Below are 20,317 nucleotides of genomic sequence, written 5' to 3'. Positions count from 1 at the left end.
TTAGGGTTCTTCTGAGAAACCTCTGTGTAGCTAAATAGAACAGAATCATGTTTGGGAGTGTGGTAGGTGACATTAGTTTGGGGTAAGCCAAGCTTAATGGTGAATAAAATTTCCTAATTTTCTTCATAATTTGACTCGATGACTGAAAGCTATGCAGATTTTACCAGAATAGTGATTAAATCCATAAAAAGTTGATGGAATTCAGTTAGCTTATACTTTCTCTAGGATGGTTTTGTCCATGTGCTGAAATCCAATATGTGATTAAAATGTGAGTTTTATGAGTGCATTACTTTCCATTTTAAACAGCCAGTCTTCTGTGTTTTTTTTCTCATGGTGGTAGCAACCTGCTGCTTCATTTCAGTTTTTAAAATTTTTCCTCTTTCTCTTACGTTCTTATTGCTGCAGTAGTTGCTATGCAAACACTAGATGAGCTTTGTGTCTATAATAAAAGAGGACAAAGTTTCAAATTCACTCTTTGCAATGACTTTGAAAGGAATTGCTTTAAATACTAGGTTTAAGGCAGATCTTTGAGAACTCTAACCTATCATTTCTTCTAAGTGCAATTGTTGTGTTCTTTCCCAGGCCTTTGAAAGCCTATAAAGGACAATGAAATCTGGTTGATGTTTTCTTTCACATCCCCAAAATGTATGCAAGATTAATGTTTTTCTTGTCAGAAGTGTTTAGTTTTTTCTGTCCACATTTTCAGACATGTTCACTGGAGCTTTGTGTACCCTACCCTGGAGCAGGTCTGTAAAGATTTGTTGAAGCTTAAGCACAAGCAGTTAGGTGGTTGTGTGCTCTGGTTGCCAAGCTTCTATGAGCCCGCAGAGTGAAGCAAAGTGGACTAAATCCTTATTTACCTCAGCAGCCACTTTCTGGTTGTTGTCCATAGGTCACCTACCGAGCTTGAGGGTGAAGTCAAGCAGTTGTGTTACATTATCATGATATAAACAATGAGCTGTAGCAGAAAAGGTGACTTCTGCATCAGGGAAAAAGTATGTGCGTTTATCAACTTGGATGACCAAGGCTATAGGACTTTGAGTTGTGTTGAAATGTTGTCTAGCAAGGTTGGTTTGAACTTTCACCCCCAAGCTTTCCATTTGTTATTAAAGGAGGGTTATACAGTGATATTGCTGGGTGTTTGCTCAGCTAGCATTCATTTATTGCATGAACATTCACCTCTTTGCTGTCACCTCAGCTCTGTTCTTCTGGTGAGGAGTCAGTGCCTTGGGAGGTGTTGGTTTTGTGCTGTTTTCACCTGGAGGCCACAAGCTGCCACAGAAAATCTTCAAGCTTATTTTCCTCAAATTTAGGAATGCTTGAGGAAAGTGAGCTGTGAATGTCTGAGTGTGAACCATTGGTCCATCAGCATGAGTGCTGTTACTGATCTTCCAGAAATGACATGGTGCCCTAGACATGCAATCAAAGTGATTTTTGTCTCGCTGACAGGAAACACAGCAAACCACAAAATCAGCATAACATTCTGAGAGGTGCTAAGACTCAAAATGTCCATTACTTCACTTAAATCGCAAGCCTGGGTGCTATATTTAGAATTTTTCAGCAATGCCTCTTACTATCTTGGAGCTGAGTAACACAGTTTAGTGAACGGCAGAACTAACCAAGGTTTGAACCACTTCAAAAAAGCTCAACATAAACCTCAAGGATGCCATAGCAGAATCTATTCAATATGAGAAAAAAAAAAAACCTAAGCAATTAAAAGTAATTTACTTGTATTGTTAAGACACAGTTTCTAAGCTCAAATCAACTTGATGACATGCTAATGTATTAAGGGGAACTATTAATGAGTCAGAACTAAAATTTTATGGGATGGTTTTTAAAGATACATCCGCCTACATTGTAAACTCCTTAGGATTCTCTGACTTAGATATTTAATTGCTTCTACGACTTAAATATTTTAATTGCTTCTTTAATGAACAGTATTCAGGTAATACCACACCCAGGATTTGAGAGAAGCTGTTTGCAGGAGAGGTCCAGAGGAGCAGTGGTTGCTTACTTGCCCATGCTCTGGTAAAGACTTTTTCCTGAAGAAGAGCGCCAGCCTTTTAACAACTGCCACAGAGGGAAAACTTGCTGGGAGCAAAACCATGCTGTTTTTTTTTTATCCCATGACAATGGCAAATATAATTCATAGTAGTACAGGGTAAATATGAAAGTGCCATTAGCAAAAATCAAGTGATAAGTTTATTTCACTAGTAGTGATGGGAAAAATAAAACAAGTGCAAGTTATATCCCTTGGTCTTCTGGGTCAAATCTCTAAAAATTTGACTGCCAGCAGTTATGCAGCATTTCGCAGTGGAGGGAAGTGATGGGGAAGGAACAAAGCTTCAGTGCAGTTTGATAGGAAGTTGACTTTCATTTCTGGAGGATATACTTGTCTTAAAATGCTTGCTCTTTACGTTGAATGTTGTAAAAAGTTATTATAAAAAGAAATTTAAGTGAAGAAATACAATTGTTGAAGACTGAATTATGTCATAATTATTTTCCTTTACTGTCTATTGCTACATGATACAAGCCTACATTTTAATTGTTTAAAGTAAGATAGTCTCAATGCATATTAAGAAATCTAAAAGAAAAAAAAAGGAGTGTAATGCTGGAGGTGAGGGAGAAACAACAGTGAGACATTTTAATAATTATACCTCAGTCTAATTATTTTGGACTTCTACCAGTATAAATGAGAGTAAAACTGGTCCTGTATTAAGTCAAGAATGCCTTCCCTTTCGATCTAAGGAAGACAGACTATGGGAAATAAAGTTCTTTTGGCTTTTGATAGATGTTGCGCTTTGTATCAGGGTCACAGCATTCACAGTACAGATGGTACTCTGGATATTGCTAAAGCAGTAATTGATAAATATTGGCCTCCTCCTTTGGATTTGAAGTAGCTGAAACAGTCTCTTACCTATGAGTAGGATTTTTTTTCTCCAGTTACTGCCTTATTTCATGTGTAGCATTACTATGAACATCTTTTCTTCATCATATTGTAGTCTTTTGACTTCATCTTCTCCTTTCTACTCAGACACATTTTTGAGGTCTGTTACTTAACTTTGGTTCATAACGTATCTTTTTGTATTGTAGCTAACTTCTCCACTTCATAACTTAACAATGTAGTAATTATTAAATCCACTGGACATAGGATATGTAGGAAATCAAGTGATCGTTTGTCAGGAAAGAGATCTAAAAATGCTAGGACACTGTTTGCAAGTTTGCAGAAATGACAGAATAGCGAGCAGAAAACATTGTAAGGGGCTTAGGATACTGATCCGGGGTATTGGTTTTCTACTATAAACTTAGATTTGTTCTGGTTGCTAGGATTCTTCCATTCTATATATACTATACAGTGCCCTCTTCCCCGATTCTATAGCCAGGCAGACTTATGGCATCAACAGAGGTATAAACTTTGCTCGTTACAAAGAAGATTATCTTGGAAACATGGATGTGACCTTTATGTAAATGCCAAAGTTAATAATACACAAATACCTGAATTATCTTTGAAATGAAATGTCTCTCTATATATTTATGTTTTTAGAAGCATGTAGAAAATAACTACTTAATATTTTCTTGTTGTTTAAAGCAAAAGAAGTCACAAAAATGTTCACACATGATAATTTGATTTATCTATACTTGATAGTGTAGCAATGTATATGATTGTATCAGTTTTGATTTTTCTAAAATATATACTTCCACAAGGAGTTTTCAGGGTTTAAAACATCAAATAAAGCAGAAAAAAACTCCCTTTCTGCTGTCCAAACATTTAATACCAATTTAATTTTGTATTAAGGAAAATTAAAACATACAACAAAAACCTGTTTTACTTTCAAGTAGAGTTTGAGTTTAAAGGTCTTAAAGAGTCTAATTCTTCCAACATCTTAAATTACACAGAAGACTCTGGACAGCAATACTTGGTATTCTGAATTTGCAAATAGGACAGTACAATTGACTTAATTGCAGTTGTTCCTATAAACAAGGATTTGACAGGGTTCGGTCCTTAATCAAGGGAGAGCGTAGTGTAGTTTTGTATACTATGCAGTTGTGAATTATAAACACACTAAGGTCTAACCTTTCAAGGTACTTAGTGCCTCATCAAAACTGCTTTCCATTCTCTGATGTTTTTGGATTTAATAACTTAATTATTGTTCGGCATCTAGCAGAATAAGCCTTGAAGAGACCAGCGGGTTTTCTGGTTTTGAAACCCTCGTAATTTGTTTGACCAGGATTTAAAGTTTTTTTTCATCAAAATCTGACAGTTCTGTCCTCTTGTGATTTGACACTTGCACACAAGACACAGAAGAGGGAAGCAGTGTGTTAGGAGTTTAAAAGTTTGTTAGTAATTAAACTAGTTAGTTTTTTTTTTCTCTCAGACATAGCATAATTTTATTGCAGAGCAGTGTTTGTGGCAATTTATACAGCCTTCTGTAAACTACAGTAAAAGTCGTTCAAAAGTATAGCAAGTGCCTAGAGACGTGTGCATAGATGTCTTCTAATATATAGCATATGCATAAAAATACAACATAAAGAGAGGCAGTTGCTCTACCTAATACATTACAATACAGTTGGACCCTTTCCACAGCCTCAAATGCAGCCACAATTTTATCCGACTATTTGGAGAGCGTGTGTAACTCGTAACAACCTCCTTCTTTAACACTGAATTAATTCCTCGTCTTGTTTGTCTCCGTTGGAAGTTGTTTAAAATAAACTTCTAACGCTTGAAATAGTGCGTCCTACTTCCGAGTAACCAGACATCTTCTAGATCTGCATTTTTTTTATTTGTTTTTTTTTTTTTTTTGGGGGGGTGGGTGGTGTTATTTCACCGCTTCTCTGCCCTCACCCCGTTTTTTCGGAAGCAAGTTGTGTTAATTAAAAGAAGCATCTCAATAGGAAAAAGGCAAGGAGCGGGCAGCGCTTTGCCAAGCAGCCTCTCGCTTTGCTTCCCACCCGTCCTGTCCCTTACCTTGGCGCTCCTGGGCTGCGGGAAGGTGCCGGGGCAGCTGCGGCTCCGCGGCTCCGGGGCCGTTCGGCGGTGGCGCCCGCGCCGTTGCGAGGCGCATCCCGGCGGCCCCGCCAAACAATAAGGGACGGGCGCGCGGCGCTGCCCCGAGCCTATGCAGCATTACGTCATCGCCGCGCCATATAAGGCGCCCCGGCGTCGTGCGGGGCTCGTTCCCCGCCTGGCGGGTGTTGTTGCGGCGGCGGGAGCCGGCGGGTCGGGAGCGGGGTTGGTGTGTTCCCGGCTCCGGCCGGACGCCCGGCACTCTGTGTGTGTGTGTGTGTGAAATGGTTTCGTTCGTCTCCCTTAGCTGGTGGCCGACAACCAGTGACAGGACAAGGGGCAGTGGGTACAAACTGGAACACAGGAGGTGGTAGTTAAATATGAGAAGAAACTTTTTCTCAGTGAGGGTGACAGACACTGGAGCAGGCTGCCCAGGGGGGGTGTGAAGTCTCCTACTCTGGAGACATTCAAAACCCACCTGGACACATTCCTGTGTAGCCTCATCTAGGTGTTCCTGCTCCAGCAGGGGGATTGGACTAGATGATCTTTTCAGGTCCCTTCCAACCCCTGACATTCTGTGATTCTGTGTTTGGGTTAGGGCAGTTCCTTTCTGTCGGTGATGATGAAGTCATTAGAGGTTGTTAGCTGATTAGTTAGTTTGCCGCTTAGTCTCAGCCTAGAATTTGAGAAGGGAAAAACTAAATTCAAGGTCATCTTCTTTAATTAGTTGTTCGGGGGGGGGGGGGTCTTTTCTTTTTTTCTTTTTTCTTTTTTTTTTTTTTTTTTACTTTCTTTTAATATGACCAAAAAATGTGAATTTAGCTGAACTTCTCAGAGAGTGATATGAACTTCAAGCCTTTTTTTTAACTTTCTTTTAATATGACAAAAACCTGTGAATTTAGGTGAACTTCTCAGAGAGCAGTATGAACTTCAAACCTTTTTTTCCCTCCCCTCCCTGCCCCCCCCTTCTGTAAAGAGTCGGGGTCCTCAGAGGATACTATTTTATTTCCTGATGATGTAACTACAAAACAATTCTCTAAGTGATGATGGGAAGGCCAGATGAAATCTGATTTTTTTTTTCTCTTCAGTGTTTTTCCTACAAAACCCTTTCCTTTTCATATGTTTGTGTTTCAGCTAACACAATTAAGCAGTCCAACCAACTATTTTTAGTAAGAAGGTCTTAAAGAAATGAGTCGTTTGTTTTAATATTTAGGAAAGAGGCAGGAAGCCAAAAAATAGGATTTAGATTGAAGAGCTTAAAATGTATCTCTGGTATTCCCTGTCCTTCAGTGTACACCCTGAGTAAACATTGAGAACACAAGAAAGAAATACTTGAAATAGGCACAAAACTTATTGTTGAAATTCCACTAAGGGTTAACAGGAGTTAATGAAATAAACTTCTTGTATGTTATGGATGAATTAGACCCCTGAAAGGCATTCTTTTCTATTTTGTGCGGCTCTGTTAAAGTAGGTACATCCACAATTCGTATATTTGCAGCATTTGAATTTTAGTCTTCAGGTAAACTTTGGTATAACTTAAGCTGTCCCACTGCATGCTTTGTGTTTGTTTTATCATACTCGAACATAATGGCAGTAGGAAGGAAGAGAAATGGTGATGAAAATATTTGTGTTTCATTAAAAAGACAGACCTCTCTTATCTACCTTGCATATATTTACCCTGAGTGTAGCCTGAAAAAGATGCTTATTCTTTAGCTGGAAAATTTCAGCCAGCCCTTTGCACTGTGACTGGGTAAGATTTACTCAGAAGTGTGGTACCTGTGTGTGGGGCTGATCCTGCTCTGTCACCCCTGAAAGTTTTTGAGGAAGTTCACATTTGGGTGCTTGATGAGAAAACTTCCAAATCTGTTGAACAGTGCAATACCTGTATACACACCCTTCCAAAACATTTTAGGAGATGATGAAATCTCTTATTTCAATATACTAACGGACAGACCAGGATAATATTTTATTTCCTATTCTAGGGAGATTTAATAACCAAATCCAAACAAAAAAATCACCTGTCCGTTACCTAAAATTGCACTGTTCAGTTGATTGGCTAGTGTTTTTGGGAACCTACATTTTGTATAGGTTTATTTCAAAAGTATTGTGCCGATTATTTGGATTACAGAAAACCTTTCAGGTGGCCTTGGTATGGGGAACGGGAAGTTAACTTCATCTTCAACTACAAACTCACTCTTTCTACCGGGACTGTTTAGAAAGACAGGACGACTGCAGGTGCAAGGTACTGTCTCAGAGCAGGCTGTGGAGGGTGCTGTATCCAGTTAAAATTTGCAGGAGGAGTCAGGTAAGTAGATCTGTGAAAGGTAGCTAGGCGTTAAATGTGCATGTGTTATGTTTTACATATTTACGTGTGTGTGTGTGCAAGCATACAAATACATAGAGTGAAAACTATTGTTTCTGTATTTTACTTGGTTATTTTTTTTCTTCCCTTTGCAATTGTTGGGTTTTTTTTTTCTTTTCCTATATCTTTGCCTTCACCTCCTGCACAGCTTCTATCTCTTTAGTCTATCTCTATGTGAAAATTACCTGCATTTTTTGTCCTCCCACATGAAACAGGTGTTGTAGACCATACACAGCTTTGAAGAGGACTGGTAATCAAAAAATCCATCCTTACAGTCCAGTTCTGTTCTGGGGTTGCTAGGAATATAGCTCAGATAGTGCTGGTGATAAGTTTGTTGGCAGTCTGGGGGCAGGCTAGAACAGGGAATAGGGAATGCAGATCCTCCTGTTTATAAGTCCGTGTTTACATCTGGGGATGGCCAAAGTATGAACTTCTAGTTTCTTAATTAATTCTCTGCAATACAAAAGTGCACATCTGTGACCTTCTGCAAAACAGCTTTATCAAAGACCATCAGCTGAGCGTGTAATGACCTGACTTCCTTCTCTTGTATTGTCACAACTTAATAAAGGACAGAGTACAGTACTATTCCAAGCCCTGTTAAGGAACTACATTGTTAAAAATTCCAAGTTTTGGATTACTATAACATGAAAAGCTTGATCTGAGCCAACAAATAGAATTGCTGAGAAGCCTTCCTTTACTATTTTTTTACAGTGCCTTCCAGTGTCTGTAGGTGGGATCCTGGTGCTGGTGAACTTCACTGAAGGAAAAAAAAAAAAGCCTTTGGGCAGGCAGATAGGCCTGTCTCATTCTCCATTGCTCCCTGAAATTGAATTCAGTTTCCTTAGTTACTAGACATAGTTGTTCAGAATCGGTGCACTTAGAAGTATTGTGACAGCAAAAGAAACTGTGGATTTATAGAAATTAGAGACCAAGTGAAAACCTTATTAGATCATTTGGTGCATCCTCAGACTATGTGGGGCTGCCCCCTGCAGCCTGCTTGCAATGGCTTTCACCTAGTCCCTCTGCTTATCGTTTCGTATCCTTATTTGTGCCCACATACTCCCAGGATTTTGCTTGAAAAAAAATAGAAGCTGGAAAGATGGAAGATTGTAGCAGGCAGGGAAAAGAGAGGACACATAAGCTAAAAGACTTTGAGGCTGTTGTTTAGACTTTATCTTAAACTATCTGAATTCCTCCCATTGCTTCCATCGTTAAACTACTTCTTTTTCCTTTTTCTTCCCATGGCAATTCATAGCAGCAGTTCCAGTGTCCTTAAGCCCATAACCTATCTATTGCAGCATTTGACCCCTTCCTTTAGCCATTTTGTGTCTAAGATAAATAAAGGAAATTAGAACTTGGGCCTCGTTTCAACAAAGCACTTAAAACGTAGTCCTGTGTATTTTTGTTGAAAAAGCAAAGGACTTCAGCATAAGCCCGATTTTGATGATATACTGAAATGCGTGGCTGAATCAGGCTCTTGGTCACATTTACTTCATGTAGGTATTGTTGAAGCTCAGGCTTTTAAAATTCTCCATGGGATCTAAATTTTTAGATTACTTTCATATCCCCAAAATAGACACCTACATAAGTACAAATACTGTCATTTTACGTTACTTAAAACCTCTTGGTTTTTTGGAGGTGGTCTCCCTAAGCTTTGCAAGTGATACTGGACGACTGAAACACATGCAAGATTGACAAGATGAATTTTAATGACTTGCATAAATGAGATCTGATGCTTAATGTTTTAATTACTCATGTGACTTCAGGGATTTTTCTCCAGTGTGTGTTCAGCTTTGTCTCTGAAGCTTGTGGGAGTTTTGACATTAACTCAGTGGGAGAAGGCTCACTCTTTAATTATTTCTTGGACTGACAGCATCCTTCAAAAGTTTTCAATCCAACTTCTCCTAGCATTGTGATTGACACTGTCTTAGATTTCATCAGTACTGTTTTAGTGTTTTATATCCTAACACATAGATTAATTTCTGATTATTACAAAGAGAAATATGGAGGCTATTATGGCTAAATGACAGTCTGAAATGAACTGACAACTGATAGATTGCTCATGGAAGGCAAGGGGGAGAAGCAGGGGAAAGTTCTAAAGATAACATTCTTTAGATTCATGTGTCTTTTACTATGGACCACGAACGGAAAGAGATTAATATCTTCATTACTGTGTGTTTTTAATTTTTTTGGCAGCAGGAAGAAATATTTTCCCAAACTCTCCTATTGTTTGCAGATTCCATTATTCTCCCTTTTTTTGGCAGATACAAATAAAACTCCTAGCCAAATATTAGGGATAATTAGATCTCTTTTTGTTGGGCACTGCCTTGAGAAGTTGATGACTGCATCTCTTAACTACTAATGACTTCTCTCCTAAGAAGAACTGGCAGGGGCTCCATATCTGCTTGTGAGATGGCTTCCTCTTGTATATGGTACCAAGATAGTATTTTATGAAAAAGACATTTTTTTGCACAGCAGAGCTTACCATGAACCAAAGATGAATAGAATTTAATTTGCATGCCTTCTCCTAGCCCGTGTAAACCATATATAGCCAAGTAATGTTTTCTCCTTAATGAAATGAGATAACATTCTCTAGTCTATGAAAACTGTGCACAATAGTGTGTTTTAAGAAGCAGTTTGGGCTTCTAGGTTTGTTTTGTTTGTGGTGTTCTGCACTGAGATTATTTTATCTGCCTCCCCGCTCCCTTGCCTCAAATATGGTCTAGCTGGGCTATTTCTGGAAGCATGACATCCATTTCAGTCTTAATGCAATAGCACAAGTGAGTTGTAACCATGTGAAGACTGTTGCTGTGAGGCACCTTGGAAAGTAGTAAGTTCCATGCCTGTGAACATGCTTGGAAGCAGAGCATATTTTAAATGTCTGTCCTTAGTCACTAGACCTCTGAAAAAAATATGTGACACTGTAATTAGTTGCCTACTTTCATTCATACATGTGCTTTGAAATTCAGTCAAAGCAAGAGTCTTCTTGTAGAACTTCAGGGAAATGCTGTGACTGGAATATTTTGAGCTTCAAATCTGACTCCACATGATTCCCTGTCTCAGATCCTTTGTTCGTGTTAACCTAGGCTGTGAAATCAGTAATTTTGTTCAAAGTGATCACACCTCTTTCTCAGCAGTTTGATTCTTGTCTGATTAATAAACACGAAGGTTTGAATGAAGTTGGTTCAAATTTTTGCATAAACAGGGATTGAACGTGGTGTCAGTGGCAGATGCTCCTTTCAAAGCTTGATGCAGATGCGGTGAAGAACTAGATCAAGTTATTGCAGGTTCCCTGAGTTCTTCCATGTCACTGACCAGCTCTTCCCTTCTGCCTTTCCCTTCATGTCTGTTGTTTCTTCACTTGTTGCTGAGTGATGCTCTTCTACTGATGCCTTGGAGCGCAAAGCCCATGACACAGGTAGAAGGGATTTGGCACTTGGTGCATTTCTTACAGGTTGCAAGTTTTACAGGGGTCACTTGAGGCCATGGGCTGCTTGGAGAGCACAAACTTGGGAGGCACATGCTTAGGTAAATGTGAACTTGAATGCAGCTTAGGAACTGTAAGAAGGTTTGTTGGAGCCATTGTTATTATACATATAGGAGTACAAAGTTGTCATACTCTTTGTTTTTTTTAGTGGTTAACTAGAGAGAATCCAGGATCAAAATGTATCCTGAGTCTTCCATTTCATTGTTTTAATTCCCTTGAGTAGGCTTCTCTTGCCTCCTACAGATTAACCCCGTGAAAATGTAGCTGTTCAAGAGGGCTTATCTGGAAGGTAGTGTAGTAGTAAAACAATGACCATGGATTATAAGGAAGGCAAACTTTGCAAGGAGAGAAAATATTTTTTTGCTGGACTGCCTGCAATAGTCAAGTAAAACACTATTGAATTCCTACTAAAAAATACACTTTTAAAAGGCTTTCCTTATTGTCTACGATTTCGGTAGCCATACACTACTCCCTGTTTAAAGCACAGTAAGTTAATGGTTATTTCAATACCTACTCAAGGAATCTGTATTGAAGTAATGCAGAGGCAAATGTATCCCATACAGACCATTTGAAATTGTGGATTACCAGGGATGTAATGTAACTCATAAAACTTTGATCCCTTTGGGATTCAGAATTGCTGAGCTATCTGATAAATTCATAGTTTGAAAATGTGACTTAGTTGTGTGGTTCAATTCCCTAGTCTGGAAAAGTATTTACAGAATTTCTTGATCTCCTAGTGCGTAGTCCCATGTAGTTCTTTGTGTTAGCGCTGCCCACAGCAGGTACTGTTCAAGGAGTCTCTTGGGCCCGGGGAAATGCGTTTAGCAGACTCAGACTCTCCATAGATGCAGAGTCTGCTACAAAAATTTCACAAAACCCTTGAGTGAGGAAAGAGAATAAATACAAAACGGTATTATTTTGGCTTTTTAATGGCACCCTGCATGAGACATGTCAACATTAAGTACTGTTACCTTAAACACGGCAGTACTAAAGTTATGTCCTTATCTGGGAACACTTTTATTGATCTCATGTCTCTGGATGTTATGTCAACAGGATGGACTATTAAGAAAGTTTTCAGGACATGAACTAAGTGCTTGAATAACCTACACATTGCTTCATGCTTGAAAATTGTACTCAAGCGCAAAGAAGTGATTTTAAGGGAATTTTCTTCCAGCACCTAAAGACAAAAATTCGTTTTAAAGTCCCTAAAATCCTGTGCTCTTTGAACAGTCTTCCATGCAACCTTCCCCAGTGCTTGATGATCTGCTGTATTTTGTGTTTGTTTGGGTTTTTTTTTAAGTTGTTGAGTACTTTATTTTTAATCTGTTTTGTTCGGTTACCTATTTTTAGTTGTAAGGATGAAGTTTCTGTTCCTTTTAAAGTTGTTTCCTCTTGGTAACTTAATGGCATGCATTCTCACAAAACATTTCTGGCTTCTATTTGCTCTGATTAGTGAACTCAGAAGCTCATATTATGAAGATTAATATTAATTAGAGGAAAGACAGTTACAGTCCATAAATGTTGTGTGTATAGTGTGTGATTATCGTGAACTATGTAGAAATAGATAAAATGTAGAGATGTATTGGATTCTTTCTTGTAGTGATACAATTTAATATAAGAGAAATCTGAAGTTCCTTCTTTCGCTACAAAATATCTTGGTACATTTGATAATTGTCAATAATTTATTTTATAAACAGACTGTGTTATTACTCAAGAAAAAAATTAAAGAGATAGTTTCTTAAATGGACATATAATTTCAGGTTGTTCCCTGGCATATGTTTTCAACCCAGCTGTGTTTTCCTAGCAAGGATAGTACAACAAAATACCATAGACCTTACTGCTCTTAGGTGACTCTACAGAACAAAGACTTAAGCATGGTAAATTTGTTAATCTTTGAGTTGTTCCCCACATGTGTCCCTCCATCCATCCCAACTAAATACAGAAGTGTATGTATAAGTAAATATTTGTGCATAACTCTAGCCATTAGCAAGGGCAGATGGAGGAAAGCAATTCTAGTTCTTCTAATATGGTACTTATGATACTGCTTGTAGCCTTTTTTTTTGTGGGAAATGACAACACATTATTTACTTTAACTTTTAAAATGATACCTAAAGAAGGCTCTGGATTCCACGTATGACAACCAGAGGCCTAGAACTAGAAGTTGTAAAAGAGTAAGTATTAATATTTTCTGAATTCCTAAGGTATGTTGTGGTGGGTACGTGAAGCCTGGTTGTGCGTGACCTCTTAGAATTTGATTAAGTTGACTTTTGCTGTTCTAAAGATGTCTGTGTTTTGAGACATGTGAAGTTTATTTTTTGATGCATTTCTGGTTTACCCTCTTTTTCTGTTTTTAATTGTTTTTGTTTCAGAATCCCCATAGTAGGTGACCAAAGGCCATTCTCACGTAAATCAATCCTTCTTGGTATTGCTGCTGAGCACAGAGGAGCATACACAGATTCAACTCTACCAAAATAGGAGGAGTTATTTTGCTAGAAGCCTAAGGTGTGTCCAGAGTGACATAAGCTTATACAGAGCTTGACAAGAATAAACACTTTATTTGAGAGTTATAAAATGGCTTTGACCTTGGGGCTTGGGAATGTAAGCGGAGCCTTAACTTGGAGCTATCTCTGTATATCTAAATCAATGCAAGTCATGCCTGAAAGATGTTGCCATGTATAGTTTGCTCAGTGGTCAGTGTGGTGGGTGGTTGGAGTTCTTGGAGCAGTTCTGATGGGAATAGGGAATCCTGGAGCAGAAACACTCGTACCTCAGAGGCTTGTGGAAACCCTGACTGGTTGCTTTGCCTGGGGAGAGCAGGGTCTGTGCGGCAGTGACTTCTGAAGTACCTCCAGATCTTTTGATAATTGCTCTGAAAAGTTTACGTATGCAAATATACACAAAGAAGTTGTGGAGACTTCTGAGCTTTTATCGTTGATGGTTCTAAAGGATGTTGATTTCTTCCAGCTAGTTATTCTTTGAAAGAAGTGACCGAGGGCTGTTTGTGATACCTTAGCTTTAAATGCTGTACTAATGTGTGTTCCATGTGTCTGCATGTCACAGAGTTTGGGTTGTTTAGCCAAACTTTGAATAGTCACTTTTGTTTCAGTATTGTGGGAAATGCTTTCTTGGAAGCATCTTCTCTATTTTAGGTATCTCTCAAAAGCAGGAACGCTGTCCAGTTTTGGTAGTGAATTCCTATAGCCTTCAGGGAACAGCATTAGTATCTTAAGTAATCCGAAAGGAAGATGGGAAATAATGTTTGTGGATCCTTTTGCAAGTATAATTATTTCTTTTCAGAACTGCAGGGAACGGGTAGACCAAATCACCCTGTGAAGTTTGGTTTCTAATTTCCTTTAACTACTTCACCAGATATTAACAAGTCTTTTCTTCTTGTGCTATTCTGTGCTCATCTCTGGTTTTTAAGTGCATCCAGGAGCCAAAAGCAATAAAAGAAGCTAACATATGTCAGGTGACGTTCCAGTTTGCCTTTGTCATGTTGAAAGAAGAAAATCCATGAGTGGATTATTGGAAGGTGGAGAGAGGACCCTGTGAATATGCAAGTGTCCTGTGGGAGTGACTGGGAAGAAATTATTAAGAGGCATTTTTAGCATTTGTACTGGAAATGCAGGGATGCTTATGATCGCACTTTTGTTCCTGAAGGGAGGTCAATGGGAAAGGGATGAGATCCCGAATCAGGAAGTAGTCCACGCAGAGTCTCAAATGCATACTTTTCACTTTGGCCTTACTCTGAATTTAGAAGGGAAAATGGCTGTGTCTTGCCTTTCTGCATGGAATTATTTTAAGAATATTTGTTTCAAATAGGGCCAATTTACTGCTGTCAGTTCCATGGCATTAAGGATAGTGGAAATGGTCTTCTCTTTCACAACGAAGAGAAGTGTTCACCTTATTTGCCAATAGAGTTTTGGTCTTGATTTGTTTGTCTGGCTTCATTCTTCTGCCTCTGACGTTGTTCTCGCCCTCACAATTCATAGTAACCTCTTCAGTGAGAGTAATTTTACTGAGTTGGTAATAGAATTTTATTGTTTTGTTGTGTGATTCTTCTGGTGAATATTTGAATGTATAACTGTTGGTAAGCTTTTTATTTTCCGTCTGTAAAAAAACCCCACTTCTTCATTGACAAAAAATAAGAAAGCTGCTATATAAGGCCCCATGAGGTGACCAGTCTGTTTAAAACTCTGTGTGTGTGTGTGTGTGTGTGCATGGTCTTATGACATTTCATAGGCTATTTCTGTTTCTACTTTGAACAATGTATGTACTGGGGGTGTGTTCACTTGCAACATTTGAATGTAAATCCCAAGTTAAAACACCTTTGTAACTCCTGACCTATAGGTGTGTTGATACAAGTTGGATTTCCACATATAACTTCTCTTTTAAGAACTGCACAAAACCTGCATGTGTCCTTTTGACTGTTGCCTTTTGGGCTTGTGCATTGCTTAAAGTTATCTAAAAAACATTTTTTCACGTTCTTTTTAACAAATGCAAGTGTGGAGAGGGTTTTTATTCATTTTTTTGAGAACCTGTTAGCTGCAAACAGAGGTGGGTTGTTCGGAGTGGGTTTTTTTTGTGTGACTAGTTTTGAAGAAAATTGTGATTCTGTTTTTGGTATCAGAAGGTGTGTAACAGCTACAGAGCAAATAAGCCAGAAGGGGAGACGCAGCTCTCCAGCAATTGAATGGTTCAGACCAAATGAAATGTGCTTTTGGGCTTTCAAACTGTGGGGTTCACAGTGGGCATGCTCAGACGTTTTGTTACTGCCAAAGTAACATTACATCATCTTATTTGCAAAGTCACTATGCTATAGTTGTTTCTGCATCCAAAAGAGCTCTCAAGTGGGATATTAAATATAAGCATTACATAATCAGAACAATGTCTTTATTGGTTGATTGTACCCTGGGGGTGGGATGCGGAATGGTAGTTGCATATGGAAGACGTAATCTTGCAAAATTAACCATTTCCTAACTATCCTATCAACAACTATGAAGTGAAATAATAGGGGATAGGATTCACTTGGGAAGGGTGTAGCTAAAAAAAAAAATAAGATTTTGAATTGGTTAAGAGTTTGTCTTCTTTCTGTAAGTGTACTTAAATGTACTGAAACAAATAGGACCAGAAGAGTTTTACAGATATCTTTATAGACTGTTTTGTTGAAATTTCATGTGGTGTAATTTCTGTTGTTAATGAATTCAAAAGAGGCAGACCAATTTCCACTCAGTCTGTGGTTTTAATTTATTGGAAAATGATCCATCTAAAAATACTGCAAAGAAACTTTTTTGGTTATGGAATACTAAATCTGTCTTCCCAAGCTGATTTAAGCACTTTTTAGAGTTATTCACTTGTTAAGGACCATATGTGCAAAATTATTGTTATGTGTCTGGCAACTTTAATTGACCCAGTTCAGAAGTAACTTGATTTTTAGTAAGACTTGTGTGTGTGTGTGAAAGGTATGATATAGAGTTTGTAGTTCTTGAGCTATATGAAACTAATACCAAAGTTTGGTATTGCATTGTTTGTCATTATATTTTGTGTGGTCTCAGTCTAGTTTTAATGAACCTGGACTTCATAAGCCTCATCTAAATAAACTAGATAGGTAAGTCCCTACTCTGTGGGAAATGAGACCACATTAAACCAAACCAACCAAATAAAAACAACAAACATCTCCCCCCCTATTGAGAAGTCTGAACTTTGTGATGATCTACAGGTGATTTCCTTCGTTGTCTTAACATAGATTGTATGCATGGCTTCAGGGTGAAATTGCACCAAACTTTCAAATTAAAACTGTTAATCAGTCTTCATGTATGCATTCCTTTAGACTGGAAGGTGTTTTTCAGTGAAAATACTGACTGAACCCAGGGCCATGGGTTTTGCTTCTCTTTTCCCTCTTGCCCTGCTCCCAGACTGAATTAGGCACCAATATGAGTCATCCATCAATATTATATTTGCTGAAGAGTGGGAACCTGTTGGCACCTGTTTTGTTAATATGCCAGTTCCAATGTATCCTGAGAAATAATAAATTTGATTTGGTCATTTCACAGAATCCTCTAATTCTTCTCCAGCTCAATTCCAGGTGGCCAGTATCTTGAAACAAGATATGGGTTTTGGAAGTGTTGGCCTCAAAATATTGGGCTTAATACTTCAAGGACAACTGGGATGTAAGTGTGTGTAATACTTAAGATCCTCGAGTGGAAAGGAAGGCGCACACTGCAAAGACTTATTTAATTCTTCACTGTATTTTTATCTGTTCACAGCAGACAGTGTAGTTCTTAAAGACCCTTTTTTTGTTGTTCATCCACAGGACAGAGCATGGATGCGTACTCAGTAGACTTCATTAAAATAATTAATGTTCAAATTTTTGATCAAATAAAATGAATGCAAGTTCCAACTGTTACCCATTGGATGGGCAATAGGTGGTGTTTAGCATCCTGCCAGTTTGCTTTGATTTTACTTATCAGCAGTTCTGTTTAGAAAAGTTTGGGGTGTGCATGTGTGACATTTTCTCCCTCATAGTTCTTCATGTGGGCATCTTTCTGTTTCATTCTCCTAGTGATCTTTATACCAGTTATGGAACAGACATTAGGACAAAGGATTATTAGTTAATTTGGAGAGGTAAGTATACATGTTACTGATGCGTGTTTAGGAAAACAAGGTTGATCCCTACCGCCTCACCTGTGGATTTTGGTACAAAAACATCAGCCTGTGGGATTTCTCTCTTTTGGCAGCTGGAGCTCGCCATGTCACTTTCCTGCTGTTTGGCCCCTCTGACTTAAGCCTGAATATTCCTTTTTCTGAAAAAGCACCAAGGAACTTCTGCATCTCCTCACTGAACTTTCTGGGACACAGTATTTTCTGCTTTACCCTGCTGACTGTTCCTTTTCTTTATATGCTTTTTGAAGAAAGTTAGGATTGGAAAACAACTTTAGGTGTGTTGTGGGGCCCTTTTTGTCCATTTTAGTGATGGAAGTAGGTGGTGGAGGATTTCTTAAATTTTCACTGTTAAATCAGCATAAATATGAGGGTTTAAGCTATGCCTACCGTGTTTCTGTCAAGAAATGTGATAATTGCTTATTAACTTCCAGAAAAGATGAGGTTGATATCACTAAGGGCAGAAATTTGTGGCACTGAAGAGGATAAGAAGAACACCACATCATTTCACTTTGGAGCCACTACTCTGAGAATTAAGGAAAAGCATTATTCTGCATGTATTGCAGTTGGTTTCATATGACACTCTGGAAATAACAACCATAAAACACCAGGATGACAATTATGTTTAAAAAACAGGTGAAAATAACCGAGAATGTCCAGGAAGAGTCACTCAATAACAAAACACAGTGTTAGAAGTAAGATATGTTGGACAGTTTCCATTCTTAGCATGAACCCATGTCTTTAAGTAATTCACGACTTCCTTTACAAAATTAAAAAAATGCACAGCCTGAAATCTGGTATCTTTTTTGGTTTTATTAGGCTCTTGAGAATTAAATGGAGGTGAAAGGTAATTCTTTGGCTTCCGATTATGCGATTTAATTTAAGTAATTTTCTGGCATTGAATATATGGCTCAATTTTATATTTTTTTTTTAATTTGAAAACTTCAGTCTGTATCTCACATTAAAAAACCAAAACAAAAGGACAGCAAAAAAACCACAAACAAACAAAACCAAAATGCAAGCAAACAACAACAAAAATCCCAACCAATCAGAAAAAAAGGAAAATAAAATCGTTTGGTATTACCACATGACAATTTGTTGCTGATAATCAATGCAAGAAGTCAGAGAATAAAATAGTGAAGGTATTCGTTTTATTTGAATTCATTTTAGTTTAATAACACTTTTTCTTTTTTGAAAGGTTATTTTTTTGTAACTTTTCTTGAAACTGTCCGACACATCTACTTTTGCACTGTGTTTGTCATTGAGTGACTCCTTCTGGAAACATTTTGTTATTTTTAACCTGTTTTATAAAAATATTTATTGATGGACTAACTTCCTGTTAGCTCTGTTTAATGTTAGCAAGGTTGAAGGGTAGCTGCTGGCATCCGTTTTAGTGGGTAGCTTTATTTCTGCTTAGTTATGAGAGTGCTGAAGATATTGTATCTGCGTGGGTTATCACTCAGTTGGATTTTGAAGGCGATGGAAGAACCACCCTCAGAAGCGTGGATGCCTTGGTGGTGTGGGAATTTAGTCATCAAATGGTCTTGCTTTTTGTTTGTTTGTACATTCTGTTTTTTCCCTCCATCCATCTTTGACGGATTTCCCCCCTTTGAAGAATTATGTGAATGGCTTTATCTTCTCTTGAGGAGAAGAAGATTGCAGGTACTGCTATAGGTGTTTTCTGAGGCCCACTGCTCTGCAACTGTGAAGTGTGCACCCAGGCTGACCCCGGGAAGCAGGAGCTGCAGGGAGAGAGGCTGCAAACCACTGGTAAACTGAGCAGTGAGTTTACGAGAAAAGAATGTTGGATCACTAGTGTTGATGCTTGGGTAAGCGATTCACAAAAGAATCCTCCATCTGGAAACTGAAAGGAATAAAAGTTTATTTAAGGTGGCCTTTAAAAAGAAAAAAAATTTAAAAATTACTTCTCTGGTACATGACTGCAGCTATATATTTTGCAGCATGAGTCATGGATGGCTTTATAGTTCTACATCCACTTGCACAGGAGGAATAAACTCTGGAGAAGAGGAAGTTAAGAGAAAACAGAAGTGTGAATAACTGCTAATGGTGCTCTCTCCGGCTCCATTCAGTCTGCCATTTCATCATACATGAAGGGGGTAATTCAGAGATTCTGTTCTTGGCACATAAGTGGCAACATATGTTTGAAACAGTGAGTGGAAACTGTAGGAAAAAAAAATGACAGGCATATGGCAATAGGAAGGCAAGGGAAAATTTGTTGCCCTAACATTAGCCACATAATTGGTACACTTAACTTCTGAGGGACTGATTTAAAGACAAAAATGTATGCTCCATTTATTCGGGTTTTCTATATGTAGCCCATATCTTGTAGCTCCTTCTTAATGTCTGTCCAAAGAGCTTTCTGAGGGAGTGGAAGGTGATGTGCAAGGTTCAGAGCCTCTCTGCCAGGGAATAGGGGCAAAAATCTGGATGCAAATATGCAAACCTGTCTCATTTTAAAAGAGGAAAAATTGAAAAGTTCCTGTATTTTAATATTCGGGTTTGTGGGTTTTTTAACCATGTTAAGTGAGCAAGAATGTTAATGGCTTAATGCAACTTCTGATTTACTGCTTAGTGAAGTGAAGAGCTGTCCTGGAAACAGGCATCATCCAAATGATGTTTCCAGTGTGAAGTACGTGCTGAGGTAACCTGCTAACTTTAGTTTTAGAACCCTGCACACACATCTGTGCACAACTGTAAGCAAAATGCAGTCTCTCAAACTGCATGTGATGTGGAGAAAACACAGCTAGCTCTTGTTTCCTCAGTTAATTTTGTGCCTTCAGTT

The 20,317-nt window shown here is 38.3% G+C and overlaps 2 protein-coding genes across 8 annotated transcripts in view; one reads left to right on the top strand and one right to left on the bottom strand.

The window, feature by feature from the left end:
- The window catches only part of CMSS1 (cms1 ribosomal small subunit homolog), a 247,671-nt gene that overhangs the window by 32,253 nt on the left and 195,101 nt on the right, over positions 1 to 20,317 (top strand). The window lies entirely within an intron of this gene.
- FILIP1L (filamin A interacting protein 1 like) overlaps positions 1 to 20,317 on the bottom strand; it is a 213,947-nt gene that overhangs the window by 30,419 nt on the left and 163,211 nt on the right. Inside the window, exon 1 of one of the 7 annotated variants that reach the window (XM_082059421.1) lies at positions 4,967 to 5,201. The exons of the other annotated variants lie outside the window; for them this stretch is intronic. The gene's annotated coding sequence lies outside the window, so the exon portion shown is untranslated. Of the gene's footprint in view, positions 1 to 4,966; positions 5,202 to 20,317 lie in introns of those variants that run through there. 7 annotated transcript variants of the gene reach the window in all.

The sequence above is a fragment of the Streptopelia decaocto genome (genome assembly GCF_964273445.1).
Source record: "Streptopelia decaocto genome assembly, chromosome: 1".
In the NCBI taxonomy this organism is placed as follows: domain Eukaryota; kingdom Metazoa; phylum Chordata; class Aves; order Columbiformes; family Columbidae; genus Streptopelia; species Streptopelia decaocto.
This window is presented reverse-complemented; position numbering and strand designations above follow the sequence as displayed.